Genomic DNA, 12,021 nt, shown 5'->3' with positions numbered 1-12,021 from the left:
TATTTTAAGAATACCTTAATGAACCAAAATTCATATTTTCATTCTTACCATTAATGCTGAGGATCAAATTCATTTACCCCCCTCACTTAATCTAAAACACAAATCCAAATATCCACATTGCCCTCACTTGCTTTGCCTACCTAAATTCAATACTTTTGTAAATTCTCTTTTAAAAATTTAAATTTGTAGATTTAGTCTTTCCAGTGACTATGAAAATGTCACTTTCTCAAATATTTAATTTTTACATTAGAATTGGCTTTGGGAAGAAGAAGAAAACATTTGGCAATGAAGGTATAGCTTAATCACCTGTTGATTTGTATTTTATGAATTCTTTTAAAATGTTCCTTGTAAAAGTATTCTTATAGAAACTTCCATATCCTTACCAGGGAGAAAGGAAAAGGAAGGGGGAGGGGAAAAAGGTACTACCACTCAAATTTTGAATTTTCCTTGAAGGTGATAAATCCCCTTAAAGTTTTCATACCTTTTGGCTGCCAAGGACATAGAGCTGCTGAAATGTTTTGTAATCTGTCTGGCCATATATTACCAAGTTGTCAAAAGAGAGAGCTGAGTTTCCCGTTGTTTATAGCTTCTGCAGCTCATAATGACATTATTCATATAAAGAGCTACAGCCTTTCCCTAAACTCAGTGATTAAATACTAGAAACCTAAAACACTTGCCCCAGTTCTTTTCATAAAATATTATTCATCCAAAAGGCAACACTTCCTAGGTGGGGGGGGGGGGGGGGGCGGGACTCAATCTCCAATGCTTGCCTAGAGTTCCTATAGGCTAACTTTCCCCATAAAACATTTAAGCAAAAATACATTTAGCACATGACTCATCCATTTAAATAACTAATTGAAAATTTTAAAAGGTTACCTCTAAAGTGTCTTTCTTCTTAAGAAACAATCTCTCCCACTACTTCCCTGAAAGTGAGATGTAGTGGTTCAGTAACTTTACCTATGCCCTATTATGGATGCCCCAACTCACGTTTATGCAGCACCGTCCTATTTTGCACTCTAAAGGCAAGAAGACAGCTTCGATTCTGAGGCTCATTGTTTAGCACAGAATTCAGCCCAGGATAGTTTACAGTGCATCTAATGGCATGTAACAGTTTCCAACCAGTCAGAGGGATACAATTCTACCCCCTTCTTCCCAGGAAACAGAGCAGTTCTTATGTTCCTTTACAGTGGCACCTTTATTTGTTGGGCAGCATGGATGGTGCTGCGCCAATAATGTAATTCAAACTATCTTCTAATGTTTGCAAATGATGACCATGTAGAAACAATAAGAGTAATTTAGCATTTTTAGTGTGTGTGTGTGTGTTCATAGTTTATCTTTTGATGGACTTAACTGGTGGGCTAGATGAACAAGAGAGACCCAACAGGGAGTGGGGTGGGTTTCAGCAGGCGAGTTATCCAATTCAACTGGTGCTAGGTAGGACTAAAGTCATCTAAAGTTATTGTCATGTTTGGATGCTTCCATTATTCAGAATCCCTTATGAAATGAATGACAAGTACCAGTTTAGTTTCTTCTAGTCTTATGCTCACATCTCCAGGAAAATTACTTAGTGTGACTCAATTGGCATGGTTGGACATCACCTATGGACTGTGTGAATTTAGATTCAGAAGAGGCATGAACAAGGAAAATGGAATGGCACCAGTTGATATAGTTGAAATCAGAGTTTAGGTTAATTGATAGTAACTGCACTGTAATTTGCCACCCAGATGATTAAAAGATGACAAAGAAAGGTTAGGGAATTGAAATTTCTTGAGCTAATAGAGAAATGCTTTGAACACATGGAAATTTGATGGATTTATGTGAGAAAATACTGTTAGATATATGAAGGGGGAATTTCAAATATATTTTTCTTAGTCATTGAAATTTTTTTCCATGAGACCATGGATCTAGAGGTAGCAGAAAATAGCACACAGAGATCTAGTCTCAAAGCCAGGAAAACCTAGATTCAGGTCTCACCTCTAACATAGTCAGGCTGAACAATTCTGACATCAATAAAATCCCAGTTTCATTCCCTATCCCCCATCCCTTAGAAACAGACCTGGATAGCCTAGAGTTCTTTTACAAGTGAAAGATCTGAGGTTCAGGAAAGAGAAATAACTTACTTTCAAACAGGTTACACAGGTAACAAGTAGCAGACAGGATTCAAATCCAGATTCTTTGCATTTTATTGTGTTACCTCTTGGATTACCAAGAAAATTTTTGTAAGTTTAAAAAAATCCTTAAAACTGAGATAAGAGTGGGGAATCAATGACATATTGCTCCTGTCAGCTCTGATTTTGATACTATGGGGCTTCAGTTGATCTTTTGACAAGTAGAGGACTAGTTCCCTAGGGCTGTTAATTTATTTTTTTTTTAATTTCTCTTTAAAAAGAAAAAATAAGAGTAAGCCAAACATAGAATTCCTCCAAATATTTAATGCTAAGGTCTTTGTCCTTTTGTGACTGAGGGGGTTCTGGAATAACAATTAAGATGACACTTGAACCAACACTGGGACAAATGAAAAAGCTAATGTTGCAATGACTGAAACATCACATGTTTAAAATATTTGTCCAGTCCACTGTTGATCTGGGATTCCTGATTTTACAGGCAGAGAATATCACAATAATGAGAATTGTAACTAAAGAGAGGACATATTATTCAAGTTGGATGATCACAATTTTATAGAATGTTAGTCCTGGATCAATCTATGACATTGAATGCCACATGTTGAAATAAATAGCATATTGCTGAGTAACAGTTATTTGGAAATGAAAGAAAAAATAAGGATATCACCACCAATCTGATGCGAGAACATTCCAGGTGTCTCAATATTGTGCTTTCCTACTGCTGTCAGATTTCTATCAATTTAATTTTTAACTTTATTGTAAAATAAAATAGAAATATATTTCCTTTAAATTATTTTTGGGACTAGTCATTTGACCTCCCTGGGTATTGGTTATCTAATTAGAGAATAAGGCTGTATGAACTTTAAAATCTATCCCATATGTATATATTGATTGATTTATGAGCTCAAAAGCAGCACAACCAATATAAGTCCAAAATGTTTTATATACAAAAATGAGAGATGTCCCTAAATGGAAGGCTGAAATATTGTTTGGAACAGTTATGAGATTCAAGTTGGTTTGTTTTCAAAAAATTTTCAGCATCAGAGAATACCTTGAAACCTATTTAGTCAGGTACATTCATATTTTCACAGGAGTCCTCTCTACAATATTTGCAAACAATCACTGTGTAGGAACAATAAGAATAATTTAGCATTTCTGTGTGTGCATGCTTGCATGAGTATCTAGAACTCTTTTGAATGAACTCAACTGGGGGCTCAGTGGATGATCAGTATAATAGTGGAGTTATCCAATTCAACTTGTCCTAAAAACATAAACATCTAAAGTCATTCCCATGCTAGGATGCCTCTTCTGCTTAGAATCCCTTATGAAATGAATAAGAAGTATTGATTTAGTTTCTCCAGTCCTTGTGTTCACAACTCCAGGAAAATTATTATCCATTTTGATGTGACTTAGTAACACTGTTGGAAATCATCCATGAACTCTGTGGATTTAGATGCAGAAGAGTCATGAACAAAGAAAATGTCATGGAAATAGTTCAAATGGTCAAAATCATAGTTTATATTACTTGAAAAATTTTCAAGATATTAAGTGATTATCAAGCTTAAAGATCTTTAATAAGGGCTAACCAATAATATTTCTCTTTGGAACAGTTAAAAATTATATCAAGCTTCTCTTTAAATAAAGACGATATTTTTCCGCTTATATTCTTTGCTTCTGGTTCTGCTCACTGTTGTCAAATAGGCCAAAATCAATCCTTCTTTCAGACAGGTAGGTGATACAATTGGAGACTCATCTTTGTGAGTTCAAATCCAGCCTCAGACATTTACTACCTGTATGATCGTGGACAAGTTACTTAATACTGTTTGCCTCAGTTTCTCATCTGTAAAAATGAGCTGGAGAAGGAAATGGAAAAGCACTCCAGGATCTTTGTCAGGAAAACCCTAAATGGTGCTACAAAGAATCAGACACTTCTAAACAAGACGTCTACTTGACAATTCTAAAAATACTTGAAGACAGTCCTCATGTCTCCATTACATTTCAGATACCATGTTTCTTTTAATAACACCTAAAATTGTACATTTTAAATAAAAGTGTTATTTAAGAAGTGAACATCAAAAATGTAATTGTGAAATGAATGTTACTGCTATAGGAAACTGTGATAAAGAGTAGTACATCATTCTTCCCATCTGTTACTATTCAGCTCAATTACTGCTAAAACATCAACCAAAAAAAATACAAAACAAAACAATACAAAAACGCTAACATTAAATGCTCCTCACTCAGAGATCCAGTTAGCTGTGCTCTCTGATTTTAGGGCTCACAACTTAACTTCTTAATGTGCCCCAGGGGCTAAAAGAGGGAATAAATTTAGCAATGTGGATAGCTCATCAGCATCCTTCACCTCAGTCGGGGACAGGAGGCTTACAGCGCATTGGTTAATGGCACTATCTTCGTGGGGGTTAAGAACGAAGTTATTTTCTAAGAATGAGAATCCAGAAATACTATTTACTATATCACTTGAACTATCCCCCACTAGGAAAAAATAGAAGGGATTTTCATTTCTTAAAGGTTTTTGTGGTTTGACTGAGATATTTATTAACTCTCAAAAACCTAAATATAACTTTAAAGCTCTGTATTTTCTAAGCAATTTTACCAAGAAAAACCCCATGTCTCAGAGTCTAATAAGAATATACTAAAAAGCACATGTTTTCTGAACTGATTTCTACCCATAATTATTTTTAATTTTAAATTTGTTTAAAACATTAGGAACCATACATAAATTTGTCAAAATTTGTTTTTATATATGTATATAAAATACACAGACAATATGACCATAAGAGGGTATCTATAAAATATAGAGACAATAAGACAAATCAAGAATACTTTATGATGACGTAGAATCTTAAGAGCTAAGAAAGACTTTAGACAATAGATTTCCACCTCCCTAACTTCCCATCTGAAGGCCAGAAAGGTATTTGGCCAAAGTCATACAGCTATGGTACCTAGAAGGAGAGCTGGCAATTCATCTTAAGGTCCTAATTCCTAATTTTGCTCTCTACACCAAACTTATCTCATGGTCTGTTTTTTTTACCCTGCTAATTGAGAATAATGTAGACTTTTATATTTTCTAACTATCCATGACTTTAATTAGAGAAATATGATTTTACCATATCCAAAATGCAATGGTCATACACTCTTTACCCTGCAAAATGACAATAAATAAAAGGTACAGATCACATTATAAGAGAGTCTGGTTACTTACTAGTTTTTCTCTTGTTCCAACCAACTAAACCAATTTAGCACAGCTTTTTGAACTCCAAACCAAATTAGCTCTAAATATAGAATTCAACTCAGGAGTATGAAATTGCCCTTGAAAACCATTAATTAATTAGACTTTTTAAAGTTTTAATTACATGAAAATATGATCTTGACTGATAAAAGAAACCCTAATCCTTAAGAAGCCTTTGTCTTCTCCGTTATGGAGAAAAGTTGAGACAAAATGTGTGCTAGACTTAAAACTTACTGTAGCTAAGTTAATTCATTACTAAAAGTACTCTATATTGATTTGACAGTACCTTTAGGACCTAGGTTTAAAACTGGTGTGTGTGTGTGTGTGTGAGAGAGAGAGAGAGAGAGAGACAGAGAGACAGAGAGACAGAGAGACAGAGAGAGACAGAGACAGAGACAGAGACAGAGACAGAGAGAAACTTCAGAGAAATGGCATTTATTCATAAACATCCAGGTACAATGGCAACAGTAAAAAGATGAGTCAACTCATTGGATTATAGAGCTAAAATGAAAGGAGATTTAGAGACCATTTAATATAATCCTCTCATTTCATAATTGTGAAAACTAAAACCTAGTAAAAGTGATTGTTGTTAATAGGAAAGCCTAGACAAATTAAGTGATTGATCCAGTGTCACACAGGTGAAAAAGTGAGTTAGGACTTGAATCCAGGTTCCCTACCTCTAAACTATGCCTTATCACCAGGGATATCAAACTACTTCCCTACTGTTTATTTCATCATTTGAAAAAAAAAAAAGCTCTGAGAAGAAACCTATACATTTGGAGGGGTCTCAGATGTGATTTAAATCAATATCTGAATGTAAAGTTATTTGCCATTTTTTTTTGTCACAACTATTTCTTAGAAGAACCTTTTATTCGACATTTTCAAGTCGGAGGTAAGCCAGGAGCATGGGTACTGGGAACATGTAAATCCAATTTACTAGCCTTGGGGTGTGATTCTCAATGGATTCATTCTCTGCTTGACTAAGTCTACAAGTTTTCACACACACACTGTTCCAAGTTGGACTAGTGCGCCAGGGTAAGAGACAACAATTTTTTGCTCCTGATGACCTGCCAGCCTCAACAAATGAATGTTACTGAAGTCAACTAAGTGTCAATGAAACAACAATCTGCCCCCCCCCACCACGACCACCACCAATGCGAAACCATGCAGTTGGTCAGCAAGTACACTCTAAGAGTTAAAATAGGATCCTAAACCTTCATCTGACTGAAGGTGGAAATCTGGTAAGGACCCCATGAGTATGGGGGGGGGGGAAGCAAGTCCTGCATATATATCCCCAATACCTCAATCTTCCATGGACCTCAGCCCCTTACCTTTTTCTACTAAGCAGTCAAAGCAGAGGAAGCCATGTTGGAGATGACCACCACCTCCAGCTCTGCAGTCAGGGGAGAGCATTCCTTGGAAAGGAGCTCATTGATCAACCACAAAGGCCAGACTGGGCAAAGCAGCTGCCAGGAAGTCAAAGACCCTTCTCAGCTCTAAGGCTGTATGTAAGAGAGAATGGTGAACTCTGTACTTTTGGCCTCGTCTAATCTCAGGGGAGACGCTTGGGGAGGGGACGGAAGGTGTGCTTCCTCTCCCAGCTCTCGGCCTCAGCAGCAGGACACCAAATGCTGCCTTGGGCAGAATCGGGTCCAGGGACAGATCCTATTTCAACATCACAAGGCTTCCTATACAGCATTGATCTAAGATGGCCAAAGGTTCTCTCTCCGCCCTCCCCCAGGCCAAATACCTCAAGCTAGAGACAAGAAGGACCCGAAAAACAGGGAGGAAGGCAGAGGGGGCATGTTTTTGAAGACCCTCATGCAAGAGAAGGGCAGTGTGGACTCAACTTCGATTCTGCCGAGGTCCCTGTCACCCAGGCAAATCGAGTCACACTTAAGAAACTCTCCCGACTGCTTTAGATCTATTTGATTAGCTAGAACAAGTGCTCACGAAGATGATGTGAAGAGAAATCATCACTTTCCAGGAAACTTCATCAGGGTTGGAAGCAAGAAACAAATACATACCTACATAGATGTGTGTCTACATATGTGTGTATATATGTATATGTCTGTATATTTTGTTGTTTCGGTCTGTGTGTTTTAACAAGGCTGCCATCACTGTCCTGCAGAAAAAAGTAAGCCTAGATTGACCTGAAAAGACTAAAACTCTGGTTAGCTCATCAGTTGAAAATAAGGCTGTCACACTCGCCGCCCTCCCCCCCCCCCCCCCCCAGTTTTATAACTGACAGAAAAAAAGAAAATCAAGACGGTGTTCACCCAAAGCCTCGCCCCCGGCCCGCTGCCTGTATCATCAGGATCCCAATCAGACTCTCGCCCTCCTCTCCCTGGTTGGCTAGAGCTGCCCCTGCACGTTTTGCGCATTGCGGGCAGGCAGACTGCGGCGGGTGCTTGCAGGAGTCCGCGGACCAGCCCTCACTGGGGAGGCGCCGGGGACCCCCAGCTCCGCGTTCGCGGCGCTCCCGTCTCCCGCATCGCTGGGTCCCCGCGCCCTTCTCCCTTCTCCCTTCCCGAGGCTTATTTGTTTCCAGGGACAACGCCTTCGGGGAGCTCAGCACCCCCCAAGCCGGCTCTCCTGCTTCTGCAGAGCCTCCTCCCCCCAAGTCCCCGCAGAGCCGCGCTGCGCTGGCGGGCAGCGGGCATTCCTCACCCCGGCGTCTCGGAGCTCCGGTGGCCGCTGCGGCTGCGGCTGCTGCTCCGAAGGGCAGGCGGGCAGCCCGTCCCTGTCCTGGCCGGCTGCGGGCCCCGGGAGGCGGCCTCCCCTGGATGCCGGTCCGGCGGGTCTCTGCTCCCTCACCCACCGCCAGCAAGCAGCCGCAGCTCTGACTCCAGCAGCCGCAGGAGCTCTCTTCATACTTCTTTGGGCGCTCCACTCGGAGATGTTTGGGAAAACGATTTCCACCCCCCCACACACCCCTCACCCCCTAGCCAGAAACAGATTTCCTACATTTCATCAGTCCACATAGACTGAACGGAAGTAAAATGCTTACTTTTTCTGCAGGACGGCAAACGCAGTTGACACTGATTTACCCTTGAAACGCTGAGATATTATATTACAAGCCCTTGGCAGAGACTCCGAAGTCAGGTCCAAGCTCCCCGCCCCCCAGCCCCCCAAACACTGACCTAAGGAAGACCAAAAAAAAAATCGCATTTAACTTCAATGTTTTCACAAAGTAAATGGCTTTAGCATAATATTAAAACTGGATGCTGAAAGAGTTTGGGCTTTTTTAGCCAGAGGTTTTACAATTCCAGGGTCATATGTGTCTCATTATGTTCTCCAGTAACTTTTTTTTTAAAGACCCTCTTCGTCCTAAAGTGAACAATACACTTCCTTAAAATGTGATTCTTTTCATTGAAGATGCCAGATTTTAGACGGGGCTTCAAACTCACGGCTCTTTTCCCTTTGGAGAAAAGAAATATTATCCCACCTTGCCTTCACTCAGCAAAACTGTTTTATAGTGAACCACACAGACAATTTTCCCCAACTGTTGTTTATTAGGATGGTATATTTTGGGAGGAGAGGAGTTCTGTTCTGAATTGGAAGGGGTTGCAGAGGTAGAAGAACAGATGTCCCCTTTTCCACTTCACCTCACATGTGTATAAGAACCCTTCACTTGTTGAGTTTACTTACCTATCACATTATCACTTTCCATTTGGTGTATTCCAAAAGAAATACATCTTAGAGGGGAAAGGATTGTTTCTTTCTTTTAACTTCATTATTTCCTCTTATCTCTCTAATTCATGGAAAGAGATAGATGGCATAGTTGTTGACAATGGATAGGATTCCCTTGAAAATAAAAGGAACTAAAAATTTAGGATTACAGTAAGTGGGGAATGAGGATTTGAGATAGCTATTTTGAAATAGGAAAGAAGACATTATTTTTAATAATCTTTCAATTGCAAGAAATTATTTTGTTCTAAGTCATCTAGAATTTTGTGATAAGTTCACATCAAAGTAAACATCAAGAGAGCAAAAGGAGGGAGTATTTGGGGACTTCATTTAATGATTTTTCATATTAAAAAAACTAAGTTCCATTTAATCTTTTTTAACATACCTGTATATTTTGTTTTGACACAATCATTTATCCTTAAAATTCCTGGTCCCATCCCACACCCACTTCAAGAAAAAAAAAATTGACACCCTCTCTATGATTTCCATAATTTTAACTGACAATGTCCCTAGAAAAAGATCTATAAGTTTTTTGAGCATGAGAAAATTCTTACAAAACATTATTTGGATGAGATGGTATAAATAAATCTGAAACAGCTTAAATTTTTCTCAGAAGTTAAAACAGGAAAAAGACCCTAGCAAAAGAACTTACATTTTCTCATTATTATTAAAGGAAACTTAGGCAGATCACAAAAAAAAAGTGTGAAAGAAATTGTTCTAATCATACATATGAGATTAGTAATAGATTAGTAAGTATTATTACTAGATTATTAGAAATGGTAATTTCTTGTGTGAGTATATAAGTTAAATCGTAACATGATATACCATAGGCTTCTCAAACCCAATATATCCAAAACTGAACTCACACAAAACACACCTTTCTTCCTAAATTCTGTATTTGTGCCAAGGACACAACCAATTCTTAGTTATTATCTTTCAGCGTTCCATATCTGCATCTTTTAAAAACAGGGTGACAGATAAATATGGTACCTCTCTCCACTTTATTTTCATGATATAATTGAATATTATAATAATCTATGTATTGTGTTTTGGTCCAATGAAAAGTTCTTCATGCACAAAGCACTTGTCTAACAAATATAAGGACATCAGGATATCTCATTGTGCACCCTCATGAGCAGTGAATTGTGAGTTAGAGCTTTTTAACATTTCCCATTTGTCCCCAATTCGCTACTCACAAAGGAACTATCAGAGATCAGACAAGAAAACCCTCTGGTTTGGATCATTATATTATCTTCCCTATTGGTCTCCCTGCCTCAAATCTCTCCACTCTTCTATTCATCTTCCACATAGCTGCCAAATATATATATCTCTAAGGCATACATTGGATCCTGTCACTCACATGCTCAAAATGCTCCATCACCTTCCTATTACCCCCAAGATCAAAGACAAACTCTATTTTTTGGCATTAAGTCCTTCAAAAGTTAGTTCCAGGCTGTTTTTCAGGTTGGTTAAACATTTTTCCCCTCACTCACTCTATACTTGTCTCACTGGCAATTTCCATCACTAGAGGGAAGGACATCAACAAATAAATCATCTATCTACCTACCTATTTTCTAAATGCAAGGGATGGAATGCATAAGAAGTCATAATGCATAAGAATGCATAAGAATCTGAGACTTGGGCCTTTGGACCAACACTTTGCTTTTCACCATCTGAGTGTTCCTGAGGGCAGACAAACTGTTCTCTGTTATCTGTCTCCCTGTTTCCAGACTAAAAAAAAGAAAAGACACAGATATGGAACACTGAAAGACAATAATTAAGAATTACTCTCCTTTTCTTTTCCAGTGGACTTACTAGATCTCTTTAATGGATCTTGGATTTATATTATGAATAACAACAGATTCCAAAATGATCTGTAACTTGTGCTGATTCCATTCCCTCTAATATTCCATTAATTATTTACCTTTGAGCCTAATGATGTTGATGGTGGTGATGGTGGTGATGATGATGATGATGATGATAATGACAATATAAAGAGAAAGAGAATAGTAAATTTAGACAGACACCTTTCCTGAGAGTCTTGGGGAATTTACTCTTATAATGACAACAAATAAAAGAAAACTTGATATCTATAAAATGAATAACTGGCCAGAAGAACTACTTAAGCTTGATATTAATACTTTCTATTCACTATATGGGGAATTAGGGGGAACTGGTGGCTGCCTTTGTAGATGGGCTTGCTGATCACTATTTGGGGCACTATATAGATAAATGGCAAGTGCTGTTGAAGTCAGCCAGGTTTCTATGAAATAGATCAGAGCCAGGATTGTGATCTAAAGTCCAAGAATTAAACAACTAGTGACTATGACTGATAGAGCTAAGTATCCCAGAGCGATCCAAGTTCTGGAAGAGAGACATAAGCTATAAGAAGTGGAGAAACCCTTGAGTATCACCAGAATGCTAGCTGTTAAAAATCCCAGTGGTTAGCTAGTCATCACTGTACTTAACCCTACTCTTTCCTGCTACATTCCATGACATTAAAATGAAGTCTGAGCAATACCTTTGGTCCCACAATCCTTTTTCCAAACTTCAAACAGGTATAGTTCAGGAATTTCTCATGCCAAAATCAAAAAAAACTGGGAAAGCAACAAAGAGGATGTATGCAAAGATGACTAGAGGTGGACAGCTCCATATAGATGTGTTTTATTATTTTCTTTCCATTTTTGCCACATTCAATAAATTACATAAGCATAGCATGTTGAATATTGGAACCTTCACAGAGTAGTAATAGAGACAAGAAAACTGAAATATCAGACAGGCTATAGAGCTAGAAGTTTCACATTTGTACCATTTTGAGAATAATCCTGGCTAGCTTTTAAACCTCATAGATGTATATTTAAACTACTTAGCTCAGGAATAAGAAAAGCCTCACTTGATAGGAAACTCAGATATTGTTTTCTCATTGGTATCTGCTAAAGTAATGTGCTATCTTTCTGT

The 12,021-nt window shown here is 38.2% G+C and overlaps 1 protein-coding gene across 4 annotated transcripts in view; it reads right to left on the bottom strand.

The window, feature by feature from the left end:
• Positions 1 to 12,021, bottom strand: part of GAS2 (growth arrest specific 2) — a 175,729-nt gene that overhangs the window by 137,480 nt on the left and 26,228 nt on the right. Inside the window, exon 1 of one of the 4 annotated variants that reach the window (XM_074230394.1) lies at positions 8,384 to 8,406. The exons of 1 other annotated variant lie outside the window; for it this stretch is intronic. The gene's annotated coding sequence lies outside the window, so the exon portion shown is untranslated. Of the gene's footprint in view, positions 1 to 6,704; positions 7,019 to 8,043; positions 8,122 to 8,383; positions 8,407 to 12,021 lie in introns of those variants that run through there. 2 more of the 4 variants (XM_074230392.1, XM_074230391.1) reach the window with 2 other exon arrangements.

Source organism: Macrotis lagotis, chromosome 3 (assembly GCF_037893015.1).
Source record: "Macrotis lagotis isolate mMagLag1 chromosome 3, bilby.v1.9.chrom.fasta, whole genome shotgun sequence".
Taxonomy (NCBI): domain Eukaryota; kingdom Metazoa; phylum Chordata; class Mammalia; order Peramelemorphia; family Peramelidae; genus Macrotis; species Macrotis lagotis.
Note: the sequence above shows the minus strand (reverse complement) of the source record. Positions and strands in the feature narration are given on the sequence as shown.